Source organism: Manis javanica, chromosome 9 (genome assembly GCF_040802235.1).
Source record: "Manis javanica isolate MJ-LG chromosome 9, MJ_LKY, whole genome shotgun sequence".
Lineage (NCBI taxonomy): Eukaryota > Metazoa > Chordata > Mammalia > Pholidota > Manidae > Manis > Manis javanica.
In genome coordinates this window covers 113,498,101-113,513,488 of record NC_133164.1, presented here as the reverse complement: position 1 = coordinate 113,513,488, position 15,388 = coordinate 113,498,101, and the positions used below count along the sequence as shown (strand labels likewise).

Genomic DNA, 15,388 nt, shown 5'->3' with positions numbered 1-15,388 from the left:
ACATGTGATAAGTAACTTCTCCCTGTCTGTGGTTTGTCTTTTTACTCTTTAATGGTATCCTCTGATGCATAGAAACTTCTGATTGTAATGTAATCCAATTATCTACAAAGAAATGTCAAGAAAAAGTCTACTTTGAACTGAATAAAAGTATATAAAAATGTATGGAAGATAACAGTGCTTTATATACTTGAAATATATAGTGCCAACTTCTAGCATTGTTGATTTTATCAACTGTAGTTTATTTTCCATCTTACCAATTTTTTTCTTTTTATTTCCTTCTTTTTACTGTTAAGACTTGATTTTCTGATTGTTTTTAAATTTCTTAGATTCTTAGATCACTATTTTCTTAGCCTTCAAAAAATTTTTTTGAATATATGCATATTAAAGCTATAAATGTCCCTCTCAGCTTGTCTTTACCTATATCCCCCACATTTTGAAAGGCAGACTTTTAGTTATGGCTTAATTCAAGACATTTTCTAATTTCCACTGTGATTTTTGGATTGTCCTATGGGCATTGTAAGGGGACTGCTTAATTGCCGAACATATGGGGATTTTTGCTCTTAACTTTTTGTTATTTACTTTTAGCTTGATTTCACTGTGGTCATAGAAAATACGCTAATATTCGTCCTGCAAATTCTCAGTACCTTGATATCTCTCGAACGTCTTAAAAAGTGCTTTAATATTTAATCCAGATTTTCTAGTTGTTTTCAGAAACACATTTGTTACAAAACAACCTATTCAGCTATTGCTAGAAGCACTACTACCACCACTGATATTTTAATTAATTGTGATGCTACCACAATCCCCTGGTAGGTTACTAGTGTCCCAGCAAAATGTCCTCACTACATCCGTGGTCAGAGAGTTAAGCAACTCTATCTAGGAATTCCATGTTATTTTCTCCCTGTTCTTGCTATTTCTAATATTTCTAACAAACAAGCTAATTTATCACATTTATTACTGCTTCCAAGGTCTTCCCCAAGAGACTCCACATTTTCTATCTAATCTTTTTCTGCCTACATCTTAACTTGGTCCCCCACCACACCTCTCCTCCTGTTTGCAGACCCCAAATGTGCTGAATCACTTTCCCTTGTTATATTATTCTCAGCCTCTCCCCACTTTTCTTTGAAATGTCTGCCCTCTGATGATTTTTGTCTAATGTATAATAAAATAGATACATCAGCATTAAAACGGAAAAGAGGGTCATCTCTGTGTCACTGAGACTGCCTTGAACACCAGCAGTGGCACATGTCACATTTTTGGAAACTGAGCTCTGGTGTGAGAAGCAGAGGCTTCACCTCCCTGAGGGGATCAGAGGATTCACAGCAACACTTCAGGGATGTCATTGAACAGATTTATACGTCTAATGGGATTACACCACGTGACCTGTACAGTCTACGTTTTGAGACTCACTCCAGTCTCAAAAACCTCAAAAATAGAACACAATTCTCACAGCACTTGTTTTATTTAGGTACAATTAAAAAAAAAACCACTTTACAGCTTTCCTCCAGAGCTGACTGGTGCAAGGCCCCCGCTAAGATGGGCAGCACTTTTACCTGGAGACATAAATAACTATAATGCTCATATCAACGGTTCCACAGTACTGCTTAGGCTGGCGTGGATCCTGGGCGGAGGGCAGCCTGCAGTAATTGATAGATTCCTTTGACCAAACAAACAAAAAACACTTCTTTTGGTGACAGCGGAGTTGGTGAAATGATTTTAGTGTGATGAGTTTATTGTTTCTGTCCGAGTCTCATTTGAAGAGTAATGCCAACCATCCCGAGCAGACTTGAATTTATTTGCATGGCCAAACCTGTCAAAAGCTGACCACTCTGCCCAGCCTTTCTGTCACCCGCTCCAAGACTGAGCCCTCTGCCGCAGCCCAAGGCTGTTTCCTGTCCTTTCCTAGCAGAGATGGACATGAGCTGCTCACTACAGCTGTACACTACGCCCCGAGTTCCTGGCCACCCCAACCAGCCGCCTGCCTCTCATCCCCCTCCCTCCGTAATCCGCATCCCTCACCCTCTCCTCACCAGCCCCAAGGGACCTGCGCTGTAGCCCCACCCTCATCTCAGAATCTTCTCCACGTTGGTCCCACCCTAAAGAAGAGAGAAGTGAAATCAGCGCTGAGTGTAAAGGGGGGACAGAGCAAGGGACCATCTCACCCCAGAATTGCTCACCTGTGAAAACCAGGGGTACTTCACTGTGTCTTCAGGAGCGTCTCACCCCAACGAAAGAGACGCAGCTCCGACTGGATGCGACAGACAGTGACCGTGATGGCACACCCGGCGGAGGGAAACAAACATGCCAGGGCTGGAGGCCAGTTCCCCAGGGAGATGAAGCCACCAGAGCAGGAGCATCCTTGCCTGCAAAACAAAACTAGCTGTAAATAACTGAGGTAAATATGAATGGGTCCTTTTGTTTGAGGAGATTCTAAGCCTGAGACAGCTTAGAAACATCATATATATATCATTTGTCATTAAAGTGTCATATATCAAATGTATATGATAAACACCTGCAGTGGCATCTCGTCCATTATGAGCAGTAAGTAAATAAACACATCAGTTGATAACAAGATGCAATTCCCTGAAGTGAACTGAAGACACACAGAGCAGAGAGGGGGTGAATTACTCAGATTCTGCCTTGGTTTCCACGTTCTGTTGGGGGCTTTGAGGAGTCCTGAGAGGTGACTCTCTCTTCCCTGCCTGACATGTGAGGCACCTGAGAAACAAAGCAGGAGAAACGGCAGGCGGAGGCTACAGCCTCACCTTTATTAAGTTGCTGTGGAAGATGTGGGTTCTATCTGTGAGCAAAAAAGCAAGTAATCGTGGAGGCCCGGCCCCGCCCTGCCCAGCCCCTGCCCTCTGGCAGCAGGCTGGCTCCCAAGAGGAAAGCAGAGAGGGGCCGAGCCAACCACCTCGGGTTGTTCTCTCCAAATTTCCTATCAGCAAAGCCATCCCATCTTCTCTGAGCAGAGGGAGCCAGGCCAGGATGTTACCTAAATAAAACCCCCTCCACCTGAAAAAGTTGTCAAATGTGGGGAAGAAGAGTACCCTCAAAACACAATCCGACGCTTCACCCTCCTTATGGCTGGTTTCTCTGGTCCCTCATCACTCCACACCCAAATGCTCTTGGCAAAATCTCCTCTTTTGCAGGTATAATAAAGTGTGGGTGTGCATGTGTGTTCACTCATGTGTGCACATGTGAGTGTGTGAATGTGTGTGGGGTTGTCTGGTGTGAAGGTGTGTGCATTGTGAGTTTGTTTACGAGCATGTGTGAGTGTGCAACCATGAATGGATGTGTGTAAGGGTAGGTGTGCACGTATGTCTGAACGTGCATGTACATAGGTGTGCATATAGTGCAAGTGTGTTTGTGTGTCTGAATCAAGCTCTGGAGCCAGGCATTCAGGCACATATTTAGACATATTCCTTTCAACAAACACCCCTTGAGTACCTACAATGAGCAATGACTGTGGCAGCCACAAAGAGAAGCATTACATTCCTCTAGATACAAAAGGATTACAGGCTGGTAGGAAAGATATTCACATAAGCAACCACACACAGCACAAGATCACAGATCCCGAATGCCATATGGCGTGAAGAGAAAACTGTTCTGCAGGACGGCAGGGCTATCTGAGATCAGCTTGAGAAGAGACGGGAGGTGCTGGAGGGCACTCCAGGCAAAGGCGTAGAGGAGCTCAGGCCAGAGGTGGAAATATGGGGCACGTTGAAGCAGTGAGTCATTTGTTATGCCAGGGCAGAAATTAATGTGAGAGGTGGTGCATCAGCTCAGATCAAGGATAACATCTGGCTTTTCTTCACCTTATTTCATAGGATATGTGGTGATGAATGATGGGAGATGGCCAACTTGTGGAGAACGTTGTCGTCTTAAGAAATGTGAACTTCCTCTCTCAAGGGAAAGGGAAGCTGATGTGTTAAGAGTGGACAAAGGGAACGACCGGCGTGGGACTGGAAATGTCAGGGTTAAGGTTCCTGCCTTAGTGGAGGCCAGAGGTAATGAGGGTCTGGACTAGGCGGCACAAAGGAGTGGTCGGAGAGGTGACACTATTATAGGTACACTCCGCGGTGCCCTGTGGGAGTGAGGAGCAGCCTCTCTGATCTGGTGACCGGCGCAGCACGATGTCACCACCATGAGGGGGAAGAGAATGACGGGGTAAGAGAGATGAAGGCAATTCGGACTACTGTGTCTCCATCTACCAGAGCTAGGCTCCGTGACCCCAGAGCTTATGCAGATTGACTTTTGGGAATTGTGTCCTCCTGCTGGGTAGGGTTCAAAGAATGCATGTTTTTCTTGTCACCATGCTTCAACTATCAGCGGAAGCTGTTCTGTGCTGGGGGAAATCAATTCGGGACCTTTTATCTCTAATGAATTTATCTCTGTAGCTCTAACTCAAGAAAAGTCTCAGTGTGAGTCCTCAGTGGGAGCCCTGAAGAAGCAGGTTTCCAGAACACTGGGGTCTTGCTCTGGTCTGCTCTGCTCAGTCTAGCAAGAAGCCACATCTGGACCCTCCAGTGGGCATGTCCAGTGGTGTGCGACCTGACAGAGGGATGAAGGGACCTCAACCACATCAGCTGGGAATAGGCAGGCATGGGAATAGGCAGGCATGTTTGTGGGTCCGAAGAGAAGTCCAGAAGATTCCAGGAGAGGGAGGAGACAAGCGGGCTCCAGTTGACAGACAGGACTCTGCTGGGGCAGCAAGAACACGGAAGCAAAAGCCTAGAACCCTCAATGCGCCACATCAGCCTGGGGTAAAGGTCTTTGGTGACAGAATTCAGCAGAACCAGAGGCTAGAGACAGGATGAGGTTGAAAAGGCAGACAAAAAAGCAATTGAGATGGATTCTAAAAACCACTGAAGAATGGTTAGCCAGAAGGATGTCGGACTCAGACAGCTAAGAGCCAGTAGTGGGTAGATTCCCAATGTGGGAGCTTGAGAATGAAATGGATTGAAAAATCAAAGATCCAATGAAGCAATGACATGTATTCTAGGGGCTGCTCTGTAATCTGAGAAAGTTCATTGGCGTGGAGAAGAGATGGTAGCTGTTACCTAAATCATAAGCTCTGGAAGGCAAAGCATGCAGATGTGAGGTCTTGACCAGTAGGCAATCAATAGACATTGATTGACTGATTGCTTAAGCAAGCCTTTCAAGAGGATAGCCTCTTAACCTTATACCTTAACCTTATACTCTTAATCTTAACCTTATACCTTTGGAATGGCTTTTTCTAGTTTCTCTCTCTCTCTCTCTCTCTCTCTCTCTCTCTCTCTTTTTTCCCCTAGCAGCTGTTATTGCCTCAGCAAACTAAAGCTGTTGCTATTTCAGCATCATTGCTAAGAAGGGCATCAGAGCATCTTAATGTCAGGCTGAGCTCACTCACCCAGATTAATTCCTTAGATGTTCAGCATAATTTCTGGTAAAGTCACCTTTTAGTCAGACCAAAAGGCAGATAACTCACTTTATCTGTGAATCTTTTATCTTGTTGACAAACCAAAATCCTCATACATTCCAATTTTCATGGCAATTCAAGAAGCTGGTAGAAGAAGAAATGTGGACTCCAGAAAGATCTATGAAGTTGGCGCTTTGCTCCTTGCTATCATGTGAGTGACTCACCACACCATCCTGGCAGTTTCTGACCCAGTTGTGCAGAGATTACAGAAATATGGTGATTACTATGTCCCTAAGCTTCTAACTGGTTTTAAAGAAGTAGTGGATTTTCACTTTTATTTATAGAAACTTCAAGTTTATTTCCAAAGGCAAGAGTCTGAGAAGACATTCAGAATCTGAGAGTTTGAGAGGACATGTGGGATCATCTAAATCCCTCTTGCATCAGATACGTAAAGTGAGGCTCAGAGAAGTGACTCTTACCTAAGATTCAATTAAGTGAAATGCTGGTACTTTGAAATGAGCTTCCCATGTTCTACTATATGTATTATGCCTCCTCATTGTCAGAAATACTTGCACTGGGTCTAGATATTTAAAAATTAATGCAAAAAGGATTAAAATATAATAAAAAGTAATCAAAACAAATAATGCAAAAATAGGGGAAAAAGCAAAAACATAATGCATATGCCATTTGCTCGTCTGAACATGTGTTTCTCAAAAGGTTCATTTTATATACCTTTTTTCTATGCAAAAATGATAAGCAGTTATAATTTTTTCTGAGCATAGGGTGATAATTCCTGGCACCTGGCATTAGGAAAACTCAGGTATATAAGTTTTGTCCTTCATCTCTCTCAGTTTTTATCCCCCAGAACAAAGGAAAATTAAATGTATAATAGAAATGTAATTACAATTAAATTACAATAGAAATGTAAGCTTTTTTCCCTCTGGTTTTTGTTGCTAGGGTATAAGACCACGTGTGTCATGAAGCTCTCTCCCATCTGGCTGGTTTTTGAAACTTCTCTGGGACCGAGTTTTTACAGTTGAGCAATTAATTTTCTTTAACACTTGGGAGCTGTTGAAATAAAGCAGATTTCAGAGAGAGTAGTTCATGACCTCATGCCTCTGTGAGTTGTGCTGAGAACTGACCCCCTGCATTACTGGGTGAGAAAAATCTATTAAAATTTCTTGGATGAATACTTCAACAGGCTGTTTTCATTTTGAAAATCCTCATTTGGTGCATTTTAGAAGGCGTGATGAATGATGTCACTTCAGACATTAAGACTTATAACCCTGGATGACATGATTTTTCCTCAGATTCAGAGCTTTACTATAACATTACAACAATTCCATTAGGCTACATCTATTACACTTGAAGTCTTGTAAAATACCGGGGAAAAAATCAACATGGTTTGCTATTGTTGAAAACATATCAAGAACTATAAAGTATCTGTGAACTTAAGCCACCCAAAAATCACATGAAATTATGGAAAAAAAATAATTCAAAAAGAAGATATAAAAGACCACCTAACTATAGAAAGATATGTACATTATTCATATATGGGCCAACTAAGCACAGACTACATGTTAATTTTCCCTAAATTAATTTCTAACTCAATGCAATTTTAATCAAAATCTCAACATGAGTTTTTCCAGCTTTTTCTGAGACATAATTGACACATAAGAATATGTGAGTTTAAGGTGTACAGTGGGATTGATATATGTATGTATATAGTATGCGATGATTACCTCAACAGGGTGAGTCATCACCTCCTTCACCTCCCACAATTCCCATTCTGTTGTTATGATGAGAACACTAAACTTGCACTGAGACCTTTGAGTATAAAATATGGTATAGTTAGTTATAGTCACTGGGCTATACCTTAGACCCTGGAAATGTATGAATTCAGGATGAATTTTTTAATTGGAAAATCCTAAAATTAATCAAGAAGAGGAAAAGTCCACAAATAGCCAAGGGAATTCTGATAAAGAAGAGCAAAGAAGGCCTAGCTCCTTCAAAGAGGACCCATGTTGGAAAGCATAGACACGGGAGAGGCAAATAGGAGAAAGTTTGGACAGAGGAACATGTGTACATATGGGGAATCGGCACATGATCGAGCTGGCACTACAGAGCAGGGGGAAGAAGGTGACATAAAAACGGATCTCAGAAAATGTGGTTCATTGGGTGGAAAAAATAGATTTAAATTTAAAAAAATTTAAATTTATTTGTAATAGTTACATATAACAACACATCATATAATAAATGTTACTATATAATTATGAATGAAATTGTTTAAAATTTAAATAATGTATTTAAATATATTAAAAATCACAAATGTAAAGAAATGCCGAATAGTTTTAAGACTATAAAACTACTAATAGGAAAGAGAGGAGAATATCTTTAGAAACTTGGGGCAGCAGAGGCAGATTGGGAAAAAAAATTAAACAACAGGTGGCGCATGGAGGACTTTTAGGGCAGTTTGTTTGTATGATACTGTATTGGTGGATGCACAGCGTGATGCATTTGACCAAACCCATATGATGCACACCACCAAGGTAAACCCATAAGGTAAACCATGGACTCTGGGAGATAATGATGTGTCAGTGTTAATGCAGGTTCATCGACGGCAACAAATGACCCCCTCTGCGGGGGTGGGGGGTGGCAGGGAGGTTGACAGTGAGGGTGGCTGTACATGCTGGGGGTAGTGGGTGTACATAAACCCTGTAACTTCTGCTCAGTTTTGCTGTGAACCTTTAACTGCTCTAAACAATAAAGTTTATTAAAACAGACAAACACACCCATTTTGCAGCTCTGGCCATCAGGAGGTGGATGGAGTTTTTTCCCAGTCCTTGCATCTGGGCTTGGCCATGTGCCTTGCTTTGCCCCCCGGGCACCAGCAGTATGAAGAAGCAGAGGCTTGAAGAGCACGTGTTTCAGTGGCACTTGCCCTCCCCTGCAGCTGGCGATCCTTGAGGCCACCACAAAGAAGCCGGGCCAGCCTCCTGGAGGTGGAGGCCTAGATGAGAGGCCCAGCCATCCCAGCGGAGGGCCCCACAATGCGAGGCCACCTTCAACCCCAGGAAGCAGGCCCAGTCCAGAAGGACCACCTCACCAAGCTAGAGAAATTAAACATTGTTGGCTTTAGCCACTGCGCTTTGGAGTATTTTGTGATACAGAAAAAGTTAGCTGAATCAAACAGGAGCACAAAAAGTACAAACGTCAGAGGAAAAAGTTGGATGGATTTAGCAACACCCAAAGTAAAGCTTTCTCTTTGAAACCAAACTGCATTTCAGGGTACTGCCAAATGTAAATCAACTGTTACCCTAAAAAGAACAACAAAACAAAACAAAACAAAGTAAAGCATTGCCTTCAAAACAAGACACCCTGGACAAAGGTAACAGGAGATGGGCTGGAAGATATTCTACAAAACCAGGACAAAAGATTAAAATCCAGAATATCTAAGGAACTCTTCCAAATCAGCAAAGAAAAAAGAAAAATAGGCAAAAAACATGAAATAAAAAGAAATTCACAGAAGTAAAACTGGAATGGCCCATTAATACATGAGGGGCGTCTCAAACTCATTAGTGATCAGGGAAACACCAAGTGTGTTAAAATGAGATACCACCTTATAACCATTAGACTGGCAAGAATAAAAGCTGTGTCACAGCAAAGGGCTGACAAAGACAAGGGGCAAGGGATTCCTGATTGCACTACAGATGGGCAGGCATCCTCTGCTGACCCCATTTTTGGAGGTCAGTTGGTCAGTATTCAGGGAAAACACGTGCATGTGTGTCCTCTGTGTGCCCATAAATACTGATTCTGGGTGATACCCAGAGACCCGACACAGGCACACAGAGACTGTATGTTTGCAGCACCATTGTGAATGTAAACAGTCGTAGCCAATCTAACTGTCCTTCAGCGGGAGAGTGGATAATGAAACTGTGGGATATGCCCAGGAGGCCAAAACTAGGTGACAGGTGCAGTAAGCCTTAGGAAGGCTACCTGTCAAGAGCAGCAGGCTGAGTGAAAAACAATAAGTACAAGAAGATGTGTAGCCCAGTAGCAGTTATGTAAACTAATGTCTATCCTATACACATCCAAGTATGGAAGGTAAGTTAGAAGAACACACAGGAAAACTCAAAACGGATGTTTTTGAGAGGAGAATAATATGGGTGACTAAGGGACTATGATAAAGTAAAATGAAATCAGAAAATTCCTTTTTTATGGGTACCTCCTGCTTGATGACTGCATGAATTTCTCCGATAAAGTTGGGATTTGGAAAGTCAAGTAAAAAAATAGATAAACAAAGAGGGAGAGCCTCTCTCACATCAATAGAATACAAAATGCAGAGTGATACCCTCAAATTTGGCGACCTTTTGCTGGTACCACTAAGCATCACTATTGACCTGTAATTCTAAATAGATGCCCAGCAGAAAGCAAAGCAAGACAAAAGGCATCTTTCCTCTTCTTAAAGGGAGATGCCTCATGGGGAAAGTCCCCGGCTCGCTGCTGAAATCATTTATGAAGAAGCTAGTGGTCCTCCTCCCCCACAAACCGGCCTCTGCAGTGCTTTCTGCATACGGTCGTGCTGCTGTGTGACAACCACTTCTTTAACTATAAAACTAATATCTGTGCAGGGCCTCCTACTTTATACCACTCTTGAGCATAATTTATTTCATCTGGTTTACATCCAAACGTGAAGCCAAAAGTATTTATATTCTTACTTGAAGACAGCTGCTCATGAACAAATCAAGGTGTTGCTCCCGGAATTAAGGATTTAGCCTCAACAGCCCTGGGCTTATTACTTTGGTTCCATCTGGTTGAGTTTTTCACAGCCATTTGAGTTTGTGGAATATAGATCCTCCTCTACCTTCTTCTCCATAGAGTGACCCACGGTGAGATTATAGGTGTTGGTCTGGTGGGCCGAGTGGGGCCCGTGTCAGGGTTATTACAGGGGATTGTGTTAAGCCCGTGGGCACACAGGATCCAGTGTGATGGTTAATTTTATGGGTCAGCTTGGCTGGGCCAGGATACCCAGGTCAAACATTGTTCTGGATGTTTTGTGAGAGTATATTTAGATGAGAGTAACATTTAAATCAGTGGACTTTAAGTATAGCAAAGTGCTCTCTGCAACGTGGGTGAGCCTCACCCAATCAGCTGAAGGCCTGACCTCAGCAAAGACTGACCTCCAGGAGCAAGAAGGAATTCTCCTGCCTGGCAACCCTTGGAGCTTAAACCACAGTGTCGGATCCTCCGCCTGACAGCCCATCCTGTAGATTTTGGACTTGCCAGCCAATTCCTTCAAACAGATCTGTCTCTCCATATATACCCATCCTACTGGTTCAGTTTCTCTGAAGAACCCCAACAAATATACCAAGGAACTCCTGTAAGGAGCCGATCAGGAGACCAGCCAAAGAGTTTGTGCCACCAGCTTCTGACTCCAGGGTGGGTGGGCTGGGATCAGTGAGAAGAAACAACTTAAGAACAGCAGAGTGGAAAGAAATGCTCAGAATTTGAGAGGATGGCACTCCACTTCCCACAAACAGAGCTGTTTATTTGAAAGGGGAAACATCCCTAAAACAACAAGAACCCACCACCAGCCCCAGAGCTCTACCAGTTTAAACCACAGTGATTCACCAGCTGGCTTTGCTTGACTTCCCAGAATGTGAGCCAGTTCCACGAAGGAAAATAAACTGATTTTAAAAACTGGAAATAACTCAATTACATAGGACTTTGTTTGGGTTTAGGTTTTTTGTTTTACCTTTTCCTTTAATCGCTCAATAAGATCCAGTTGCCATAATGTGAGAATCTTATGTGGCAACGCTGGAAGCCAGGGTTAAACATTAATGAAATTCTGGGGAAATCAGGACAGAGGGGGGAAGAGAAGGTAGATTTTCACTCGGCCTCTTGGAGTAATAGGATCACGGGGAATTTTTCTCCCTGAACTTCTAATATTGCTGCCATGAAATTGTTGGGCCAGTAAGTAACTTTTTCTAAATGTAAGCATCCTTAGGGAAAAACAAACACGCTACTCTTTCCTCTCTGTCATGCTTTGTAGAAGCTTGACTTGACCCCCCAGGAGACTATAATCAGAGCACTTTGTCCTGGTCAGAGTACAGTTTAACTACAGGCAAAACAGGGCACAAAAAATCATCAGATCCATAACAGATGGGTGGATGGAAACAGAATCGCAGGCTAGGAAGGAATCGTGGAAACGTGTCCTGCCCATGGCCTCAGCTCACGGGCCACACCTAAACTCGTAAAGCCCTTAGGAATTGACCACGCTGGAGACGTCCAAGGACAATACCTAATCCATCTTAGAAACTGACTCTAGTGTCTAAGAATACTTACCGTCAGGAAATTCGGCCTTGTGAGTAAGTTCGGGCTCCACTCACACCCATTTCCTCTGGCTCTGAGCTCGGGTGGAGATGGCAGCAGCTGACACACGTTCTAGCCCACCCAGTGGACACACGTGAGGGCTGTCACCAGAATAGCCGTGGCCCCGCCCTCCACCAGCTTTCTCTTCTCTGGCTTAAATGGCCCTTCGGTCTCTTCTCACTGACTTCATTCTCTGCACTGGGACCACCCGGTCCCATTCTCTGACAAACAGTCCAATAAAGCGTCGGTCACTACTGTCTCCAGGGCAGCCAACTGTCTCAGCGGGCCAGGGGCTCCCCAGGACGTGGGGCTTCCAGTGTTGAAACCAGGGAAGTCGCAGGCAATCTCTGACACACTGGCCGAGCTGGCTCTAAAGGGGAACGATGTCTCACCCCAAGATTTCAAGGAAACTGCTGAGATCAACAGATTCATATTTGTGCCTCAACTCTGATCCTCAGAGTTTGTGCAGAGCCTGACTTCCCTCCCTCACATTCCTGGCCCCGAATGTGTCCCTGTTGTTGGAAGGGTTACGGGCAACAATCCATCCTCTGGTGCTGAAAGGGGCATCTCGGTGAATGACATGTCACTGCCTAGAGAAGGGTAGATCCATCCTGAGTGCTTCCTTTGTTCTGTTCTCGGCCCAGAGCTCTGCCTGGAAGGGACACAGCGGAGCATCTGCCCCAGAGCACATGGCACCTGGCTGTCCTCCGCCGCAGCCAACTGGGGGAGAGGGGCCGTTCGGACCTGCGGCGTCCAGAGCTAGAAAACAGAATCAGGAGCAAAAACAGAAACAGATATGGAGTGTGGGAGGGGGAGGAGGAACGGAGCAGGGGAGAATGCCCAGAAATAATAATAATAAAATTTTTAAAAATAAAAGATTTTTAAAGCCTAAAGGGTGTAGGAGAGGAAAAACATAACCTTTTTGTCCCCCACCCTCCCAGATGCACTGCCTGGGGCCCTGTAAATGAAACCGGCAAAGGACCACAAATGGAAGTTTATGAACATGTGTGTCACACGTACACATGGAAGCGTGGGTGATGAGTGATTCCAGCAGTGGTTAGAACGTGGACTCCTAGAGCTTCTTAACAAAAGAAAATCAATGTTTAGGGAAGTGACAAGACAAAGGAAATGGACTTGGAGTTTATGGATGAAAAACGGGAGAAGGTTAATGTAAGGGGAACTAATGGAAGACAAGGGCCAGTGGAGAAAGTCTGCTGTGTAGGTCCCTCTGGTGTGGTCTGGGTAGGGTCTAGAGTTATCTCCAGCGACTAACTTCTGTCCTTCCTGGTAGAGAAGGAAGGGGGACACCTTTAAAAACTTGCGTCCTGCTTTTGGGTGAATAAGGGGAGGGCAGAGGGCTTTTCTTGTATCTACTTCTCAATTGCTTTTGGCTCAAAATAATCTTTATGCCAAAGTGACATGTTTTGGGATGTCATACGCTGCTACTCTTTAAGGGCTAGAGCAAAAGCGACAGAGAACAAGGTTAGAAACATACTCAAAGAGGAGGAGAAATTGGCCAAAGGAATAAAAATAATAGTAATAATAAAAGAAGGAAGAACGTGAGAAGCGCGAAGAGAAGCCTGGGTTGGTGCAGGAAGGAGAGGAGATGCCTGCCTTGAAGCATCAGGCAAAACTCCCGAGAAGCCCTGCCCAGCCCTCTGGGTATTTCCCTGACACCTTTTGGGAGAATGTTTCCAGGCTTTGGGATTCATGAACCAGGGAAAAAAAGTAATAAACCAAGGACTAATGTAAAGAAGATTCAAAGAACATGAAACAAGAAGTACCTCCTACTGTGCTTATTATTTCCAAAAGCAAAGGACATCATGCCTTCTCAGAGGAAGAAAACTGTCATTGGGAACTGAATACCAACACGCACCCACACGACATTGTCCTTATTTCTCCCATTCTGCCAAGCAGTGTCATAGACTGGTGCCAGGTGTCAGCCTGGCATTTGGGAGGCACGGTTTCAGTGAATCTGAGAGTTCAGTTGTTTTTGAAAACTAAAATTTCTTTAGAGAAACGTAAAAGCTAACACTTATCGAGCACTTATCATGTGCCAGCCCTGCCGTAGGACATTATCTCATGAAACCACATTGATCACCCAGTTCTGGTTACTGCCCTTATGTTCCAAATAAGGATACTGAGGCCCGGAAGTGTTAAGGAACTTGTCCCTGGTTAAGCGCTACAGGAAGGTTTTAATTCAAGTCATCTGACCTCGGGGCCAGAGTTTTAAACCAGTGTGCTGCACTTGATAAATGTGCTCCTTGACAGAGTCTTCTGGACTTTCTGGACAAGTGGGAAGGGTGTTCATAAGCTCTACAACAGTTTTGGTTGTGCCTCCCACTGGAAAACCACCAGGGTCTCCCAAGGACTATCTTTCCTGAAGCAAAAATGCCTCGGAGTTGTAAATGCAGTGATTGCTGTGTCTCCACTGGCCGGGCCCCAGCCAGGCTCACCCCCGGCCCGCCTCCCTGCCCCGGCTCCGTGTCAGCTCCTTACTGGACCCCCAGGATGGAGCGCGTCCTCTGCAGCTGCTATTCATATCTGTATTTGTTCAGAGGCTTCCTTCCTGCCTCCCTTTGCACTTTAAGATCTTCCCTTTTCAGGGCTTGGCCTTGATGTCTAACTCTATCTCAAAATCAGAACCACAGAATGATGTTGCCAGGCAGAAGTTTCTTATTTTTCTGTATTAGAGACTTGGTGCCCATGGAAGAATGCTCAAAAGCAGATGCCTCTGGAATCATCCGTGGGGGATTACGTGACCAGGCAACCAGAAACTGGATTGTCCTCATGTTCCAACCCAGGTCTTATTAGTGTATAAATATTTTATCTGTTTACCACTTGCTGATCCTGTTTTTTTTTTATTAGTGACTTAATACTGAGGAAAGCTGTCATTACGACTCTCTGTACTCTTGAGGAAAACAGTCTCTATTAGTTTACTATGCTGTTTGTGTATCAGAATATGAGCATTAGGGCTGGAAGGGAATTTAAAAGCATCCCGCAGCATCACCCCAGACAGATGAGAAGTCCTGGTTTTAGAAATCTCTAGAGAAAAAACTTCCACCATCCACTCCTTTAGTCCATCCCAATATGTAATCATCCTTTTTGCTAAGATAATTGTCTTCCTTTCATCCAAACCCTTTCTGCTGTGGCTTAAACTCGTTTCTTATGTGTACCTTAGTAGAGCTGAAAACACCACCATCCACATTACTTTTTCATGTAAACTATTTATCCGAAGGAGAAAGTTTTTACCTTTTCTCATTTTCCAACCTTTAGAAGCTCACCTTTCTATCTTCTTTCAAACATAGAATTGGAAAGGGACATCAAATATATCTAGTTTAGTAAGTCTCAGACTTCAAAAACACTGGACAGGTCCTACCCCAACCGTGCCAGGTCAGGATCTTTACAAATAGGAACCTAGAATTATTTTTAACAACCCCAGGCCATTCTCATACTGGCATTGTGCAGACAAGCATCTCAGAACCCTTGACCAAGCCCTGTCCATTCTCAGATTTCCTCATGGAGCCCACATGGGCACACGTCCAATGAGAATGCAATCACTTCATCCCCAACAAAAGCCCCACCCATGGCCAGAGCCCTCCAAACATACAAAAG

At 43.9% G+C, this 15,388-nt stretch overlaps 1 long non-coding RNA gene across 1 annotated transcript; it reads right to left on the bottom strand.

Annotated features, from left to right (window-relative positions):
* Nucleotides 1-1,463: 1,463 nt before the first annotated feature.
* On the bottom strand, nucleotides 1,464-12,549 carry LOC108391458 (uncharacterized). The gene is made up of 3 exons (XR_005060512.2): nucleotides 11,747-12,549; nucleotides 2,178-2,363; nucleotides 1,464-2,096 (listed from the first exon to the last, which is right to left on the bottom strand). It is a non-coding gene; the product is annotated as an uncharacterized lncRNA (long non-coding RNA).
* Nucleotides 12,550-15,388: the final 2,839 nt, after the last annotated feature.